Source organism: Notolepis coatsorum (genome assembly GCF_963971535.1).
Source record: "Notolepis coatsorum genome assembly, chromosome: 17".
NCBI classification, from domain to species: Eukaryota; Metazoa; Chordata; class Actinopteri; order Aulopiformes; family Paralepididae; genus Notolepis; species Notolepis coatsorum.
In genome coordinates this window covers 64,772,347-64,780,428 of record NC_140181.1, presented here as the reverse complement: position 1 = coordinate 64,780,428, position 8,082 = coordinate 64,772,347, and positions in this window count along the sequence as shown.

The following is an 8,082-nucleotide window of genomic DNA, read 5'->3' as shown; positions in this document are numbered from 1 at the left end:
CTGAACGTGTCACTCTTTGTAGTCTGCTACGGTCTTGTGCAGTGCTATTCCCAAACCAGGAGGTGATGTTGCCGGTCAGGATGCTCTCTATTGTACTTCTCTGTGCTGCTGCGGCTGCGGCAGTATTAAGATCTGTCCCTTTGAGGAACGTGTGCGTAAATGACACACAACCACACACACCTTTCTGTTCCCAAATACAACCAATAACTGCAGCACGCCTCTGTGTGATTCTTTAATCGGAGTTACAACGCCATAGTGTCCGCCAGCTCTATCAAACGCAACCTGTGGAGGCCCTAGCCCTCCGTTTCATGGTCCTTCGAGCCGGATAGAGCTCCTTCAAGATGCTATGGCAGACCAGGACACCACAGAGACCACCGCTCACCCGCAGAGAGAGCGCCACCTACCAAGCCACCTACGTGACTCCGAAGTGGGATATGAACCTCAACTCAGTGCTCGGATCAGTCAGTGCTCGGATCAGTCAGTACTCGGATCAGTCAGTACTTGGATCAGTCAGTACTCGGATCAGTCAGTACTCGGATCAGTCAGTACTCGGATCAGTCAGTACTCAGATCAGTCAATTCCTAGACCCACCATAAGGTCAGGTGTCGGCTCCCATCGTTCATACCCGGCGAGTGAGGCAAGGGACCCGTCTGAAGGTAGTAGGTTCTCACATCTGTCACTTCCTAGACCCACCATAAGGTCAGGTGTTGGCTCCCATCGTTCATCTGGGAGTGTACACCGACCACATGCTCTCTCACCAGTCCAGGAAGCTATCCTTCAGGAGCACATCCGCCACCTGGAGCTTGAGGAGCTACAGCGCCAGGTGCAGGAAGACCGCAACGCCGACCTGGAGTGCCAACGCTTACAACGCCTACAGCAGGAAGCACAAGATGGACGAGACCTGGAGTGCCAACGCTTACAACGCCTACAGCAGGAAGCACAAGATGCACGAGAAGCTATAGCTACACGCCTCGACAGGCAGAGGCGGCTTAAGAAGAAGGAGCAGGAACTTCAAGTAGCCAAACTGGTCACCTCACTTCTTCAAGAGTCAAAGATGAGGGCTCTTGTGCGTGCAGCAGCATCTGAGCCGACCTATTCACCACCTGGACAACAGCACCACGTAGTGGCACCTGTGCCTCTAGCCCTTCCTACCGTACCACAGTACATGCATCCCCTGCCGGCTAATCCAGCCGCCATCACTCCAGTGATACACCATCCAGCACAGGCGACGCCCCGCTCTGCTGCTCCCCCTGTGTCATGGTACCCAGCTCCCAGCTCCCATGCCTGGTTCAATTGAGCAACCTACAATCCCACACGGGGCTCCTGTAGCTACACACAGTACCCAGAGTCCTACCTATGGTGCGACCATCCCTAGTACTCAGCCTAGTACTCAACTCAGTACTCAACCCAGTACTCAACCCAGTACTCAACTCAGTACCCAACCTAGTACTCAACTCAGTACCCAACCTAGTACTCAACTCAGTACCCAACCTAGTACTCAACTCAGTACCCAACCTAGTACTCAACTCAGTACCCAACCTAGTACTCAACTCAGTACCCAACCCAGTACTCAACTCAGTACCCAACCTAGTACTCAACTCAGTACCCAACCTAGTACTCAACTCAGTACCCAACCTAGTACTCAACTCAGTACCCAACCTAGTACTCAACTCAGTACTCAACCCAGTACTCAACCCAGTACTCAACTCAGTACCCAACCTAGTACTCAACTCAGTACCCAACCTAGTACTCAACTCAGTACCCAACCTAGTACTCAACTCAGTACCCAACCCAGTACTCAACTCAGTACCCAACCTAGTACTCAACTCAGTACCCAACCTAGTACTCAACTCAGTACCCAACCTAGTACTCAACTCAGTACCCAACCTAGTACTCAACTCAGTACCCAACCTAGTACTCAACCCAGTACTCAACTCAGTACTCAACTCAGTACCCAACCTAGTACTCAACTCAGTACCCAACCTAGTACTCAACCCAGTACTCAACTCAGTACTCAACCCAGTACTCAACCCAGTACTCAACTCAGTACCCAACCTAGTACTCAACTCAGTACCCAACCTAGTACTCAACTCAGTACCCAACCTAGTACTCAACTCAGTACCCAACCTAGTACTCAACCCAGTACTCAACTCAGTACTCAACTCAGTACCCAACCTAGTACTCAACTCAGTACCCAACCTAGTACTCAACCCAGTACTCAACTCAGTACTCAACCCAGTACTCAACCCAGTACTCAACTCAGTACCCAACCTAGTACTCAACTCAGTACCCAACCTAGTACTCAACTCAGTACCCAACCTAGTACTCAACTCAGTACCCAACCTAGTACTCAACTCAGTACCCAACCTAGTACTCAACCTAGTACTCAACCTAGTACTCAACTCAGTACCCAACCCAGTACTCAACTCAGTACCCAACCTAGTACTCAACTCAGTACCCAACCTAGTACTCAACTCAGTACCCAACCTAGTACTCAACTCAGTACCCAACCTAGTACTCAACTCAGTACCCAACCTAGTACTCAACTCAGTACCCAACCTAGTACTCAACCTAGTACTCAACCTAGTACTCAACTCAGTAGCCAACCCAGTACTCAACTCAGTACCCAACCTAGTACTCAACTCAGTACCCAACCTAGTACTCAACTCAGTACCCAACCTAGTACTCAACTCAGTACCCAACCTAGTACTCAACCCAGTACTCAACCTAGTACTCAACTCAGTACCCAACCCAGTACTCAACTCAGTACCCAACCTAGTACTCAACTCAGTACCCAACCTAGTACTCAACTCAGTACCCAACCTAGTACTCAACTCAGTACCCAACCTAGTACTCAACTCAGTACTCAACCCAGTACTCAACCCAGTACTCAACTCAGTACCCAACCTAGTACTCAACTCAGTACCCAACCTAGTACTCAACGCAGTACCCAACCCAGTACTCAACTCAGTACCCAACCTAGTACTCAACTCAGTACCCAACCTAGTACTCAACTCAGTACCCAACCTAGTACTCAACTCAGTACCCAACCTAGTACTCAACTCAGTACTCAACCCAGTACTCAACCCAGTACTCAACTCAGTACCCAACCTAGTACTCAACTCAGTACCCAACCTAGTACTCAACTCAGTACCCAACCTAGTACTCAACTCAGTACCCAACCCAGTACTCAACTCAGTACCCAACCCAGTACTCAACTCAGTACCCAACCTAGTACTCAACTCAGTACCCAACCTAGTACTCAACTCAGTACCCAACCTAGTACTCAACTCAGTACCCAACCTAGTACTCAACCCAGTACTCAACTCAGTACTCAACTCAGTACCCAACCTAGTACTCAACTCAGTACCCAACCTAGTACTCAACCCAGTACTCAACTCAGTACTCAACCCAGTACTCAACCCAGTACTCAACTCAGTACCCAACCTAGTACTCAACTCAGTACCCAACCTAGTACTCAACTCAGTACCCAACCTAGTACTCAACTCAGTACCCAACCTAGTACTCAACTCAGTACCCAACCTAGTACTCAACCCAGTACTCAACTCAGTACTCAACTCAGTACCCAACCTAGTACTCAACTCAGTACCCAACCTAGTACTCAACCCAGTACTCAACTCAGTACTCAACCCAGTACTCAACCCAGTACTCAACTCAGTACCCAACCTAGTACTCAACTCAGTACCCAACCTAGTACTCAACTCAGTACCCAACCTAGTACTCAACCTAGTACTCAACCTAGTACTCAGCCTAGTACTCAACCTAGTACTCAACCTAGTACCCAACCTAGTACTCAACCTAGTATTCAACCTAGTACCCAACCTAGTACTCAACCTAGTACTCAGCCTAGTACTCAACCTAGTACTCAACCTAGTACTCAACCTAGTACTCAGCCTAGTACTCAACCTAGCACCCAGCCTAGTACTCAACCTAGTACTCAGCCTAGTACTCAACCTAGTACTCAACCTAGTACCCAACCTAGTACTCAACCTAGTACTCAGCCTAGTACTCAACCTAGTACTCAACCTAGTACTCAACCTAGTACTCAGCCTAGTACTCAACCTAGCACCCAGCCTAGTACTCAGCCTAGTACTCAACCTAGTACTCAACCTAGTACTCAACCCAGTACTCAACCCAGTACTCAACCTAGTTCTCAACCCAGTACCCAACCTAGTACTCAACCCAGTACTCGACTAACTCAACCTAGGACCTCTCCCTGTCCTCCGCTCCCTGCCGTTGAAGACCTCTCTTCATGGAAAGATCTCGTCCAAGCAACAGTCAGGTCCCTTCACGGTGCGGCTGATGCCCAGACCACTGATCAGCCTTATGAAGCAGCCGACTTCCTCAACGCTGAGAAGGTCCTCCTTAAACGAACCCAGCTGGACTCATTCCCAGAGGAGATCAAGGCCCTCAAGTCTGACCGACCTCTTCCCCCAGACAGTCGTTTGGGCTCTCTATCTCCAGAGTATGACAAGGCTACCTGTCTCCTCAGAGTAGGCGGTAGGCCGCACAGGGCCGAGAACTTGGAGATGGATGACATTCACCCAATCGTCTTGGATCCACATCACCCCCTGACAAAGCTGATCATCCAAGATTATGATCAAACTCTTCTCCACCCCGGGCCTGAGAGGGTATTCGTAGATCTTCAATCCCGATTCTGGGTTCTACATGGAAGAGAAGCAATCCGCAAGCATCAGCACACCTGCCGAGAACGTCATCTGCGGCGAGCAAAGCCCGACATGCCTAAAATGGCCGACCTTCCGCCCTGTCGCCTGCGTCTCTACAAGCCCCCATTCTATTCCACCAGAGTAGACTGTTTTGGGCCAAGATAGGGCCCCGGAGAGGCAGAAGTGGAGGAAGGACGGCAAGAAACAGTCGCTCGGCCAGGTGGCCCTCATCGTTGACCCGCGGCTTCCTCGGGCACTCTGGCCCGTTGGGAAGGTCACTCAGACGTACCCTGGAACTGACGGGCGCATCCGCACCGCAGCTGTCCAGGTGAAGGACAGAACATACCTGCGCCCTGTGCCCCGGCCGGTGCAGCTCCCGAGTCTCCCGGATACAGAGGACCCCTGAGACTTTCCTGTTTAGTTCAAAAGGTCTAAGGTCGCTTTCACACAGGGGCTGTTTGGTCCGGACTTTCGGACCAGAATTCGATAGTCCGGTTTTTCGGGTCTGTGTGAATGCGCGTCGAACTCGGTTCGCGGACCAAACAGTCGAACTCTGGTCCGCCTGAAAACGTAGGTCTCGGTTCGGCTTCATCGAACCAAACGCGAACCAAATATAGGAAGTGATTATTATTACCACTGCTCGCAGCACTCACTGCAAAACAAGCACACTGCATCTAATCTCTCCATCTATCTATCTATATATCTGTGCATCTTGGGAAGAAGGAAGAAAAAACGCGGCTTATTATTATTACAGAGGCGCGCGGCTTATTATATTATTAATAAAACAGCTACTTGTGGGCACTCATAAAAACACCGTGGTCTACAAGTTGTTTAGCGAGAGGATGGTGGTAATGTGCTTCAATAGAACAATGGATCAATGCCATGCCAAAACTCGGCTCCGCTGATCTGGAGGACTCGCAGTCCACACAGACACACACACACGCGCGCGCGCGCACAAACGGGATCGCAGCCACACACACATTTCCACTGTCCAATAGACAAGCGCCCTTTTCGACCGCGTGACATTGTTCAGAAGGTCTCGGTCCGCCTGACAGATATCTGTGTGAAAGCAGGCGAACCAAATGAAGAATGCAACAATGTTGCAACTTCACCCCCAGAACCGCACCGAGTCCACCAAAACTATATGTGAAAGCGACCTAAGTAGACTTTTGGGTGCGGCTGTATGAAAGCCCTGTTAATAAGACTACTTTGTTCTGTAATAGCCCTTTAATATGTTGTTGTTGACAGGAAAGGGTAATTGATTTATGCCAGTGTAATCGTTCAGCGTGATGTGCCCAGCTAGTGTTTGCACTCTAGTTTTCTGATAACGTTACTGGCCCTTTAAGAGTTTCTCCTTTCGAACGTCTGCGCAAGCTGTTCTCTGTGCTGCTGTTTGATGGTGCGGCTGCGGCATTATTAAGATCTGTCCCTTTGACGAATGTGTGTGTAAATGACACACAACCACACACACCTTTCTGTTCCCAAATACAACCAATAACTGCAGCACGCCTCTGTGTGATTCTTTAATCGGAGTTACAACGCCATAGTGTCCGCCAGCTCTATCAAACGCAACCCGTGGAGGCCCTAGACCTCCGTTTTAATATCCATAACCCTGACTGTAACCACTCCCACTACGTAAACATTTTAAATAAATGTTTTATTCTGGGCCGTCCGATCTAGCATGTACCATTTAATTTGGGGGTTGTTAGCCAGAAGGGTGTCCACTAGATGGCAGTGCTTGCAAATATACATTCATAGTCATGTCAGTGAATTTAAAACCAAAATTACTCATGTTGAGACTGAATAATAATTTAAGGTAATATATCTGTCTATATGACTTTTGTGGAAAAAGTAGCCTGATTCTCAGTTGCCAGTTATATGTTGACATGCTATAATGGCCGGGACAGATATGCCTAAATAATTGCGAGAAATTGATAAATGCATTCAGATATTCAAGGCTTGTCACCTGTCAGTATGTGCTCAATTGACAATCAGGTAGACATACAGCACAATGGCATACCGTCTGCTTCAAGTATAACACACACACACATACACACACATCACCACAGAAAAACATACAACACAAAGAGATTCTACAAATTTGGCCTACTACTCACTGGAGCAAGCTTTATTGTCTTTCTTGAATCAAAATTGTTACCCCATTTTAATGAGAAACTGCTGCAAGTCTCCATGTAACACCTAACAACTTTAACTTCCTCTCCCAAATGATTCATTATATCCCCAACAACAGAGGGAACAGAGGAGGAACAGAGGCATTCTAAACCCATCATCCAAACTTAAAAACGTTGGTGATCGGGCCTTCTCACGCACTGCACCCCGACTCTGGAACTCCCTCCCTCAGTCCATCAGAGACTCCCCCACACTCTCCTTCAAATCCGCCTCAAAACCCACCTGTTCTCCCTAGCCTTCAAGTGGTTACCAATGGTTACAGGGAGCCATACTGGAAGAAAGAGAACTACACAAACATTCCATGCAAGGCCACTATTGGCAGGAGCTGTCTGTAATCTTAGGGTCCACCCGTGTATGGCATCAGTTTAATGCTTGTGGCTGTTGAGATAGAGGAACATATGACGCTGCACCTCCCCTCACTTCCTGTAAAACGTGCTAGATAGAAACAGCTTCATGAGAAACACAGTGAACTATATATTAGAAGAGAAAGCGTGCGGATGAACCTTTCAACCACCCAACAGGACCTTTCCCCAAATGAATGAAATGGCTTAGCAGGCAAGTGCAACTACTACTTCATATCTTACTGCCTAATCTTGCACACTTTTCCCCCTAGCCGCCATAAGACTAAGTCTGTTCTGTCTCTACGAGTGTCTTTGTCCTGCCGATGCTCCATCCTATATAGGCGTTTGTCTTGTGTATTGTCTTCATTGTGGTGTTCAGAAATGTCCCATTGCGTGATCAGTAAAAATGCTACTGTTACTACTGTTACTACTACTACTACTACTACTACTACTACTACTACTACTACTACTACTACTACTACTACTACTACTACTACTACTACTACTACTACTACTACTACTACTACTACTACTACTACTACTACTACTACTACCACTACTACTACTACTATCACTACTACTACTATCACTACTACTACTACTACTACTACTACTACTACTACTACTACTACTACTACTACTACTACTACTACTACTACTACTACTACTACTACTACTACTGAATGAATGAAAACTTTATTTAACAGATTGCAGAATGGGTACAATACAGTACGGCTCAATACATACAATTGTTAAGGGGATGTAGACCTGAGAAAGACGTTTGTCTTGTTTCCATCAGGGTCCCCCATTTTCAATTCATATAGACATTTATGACATACACAACATACATGACATTTATGGCA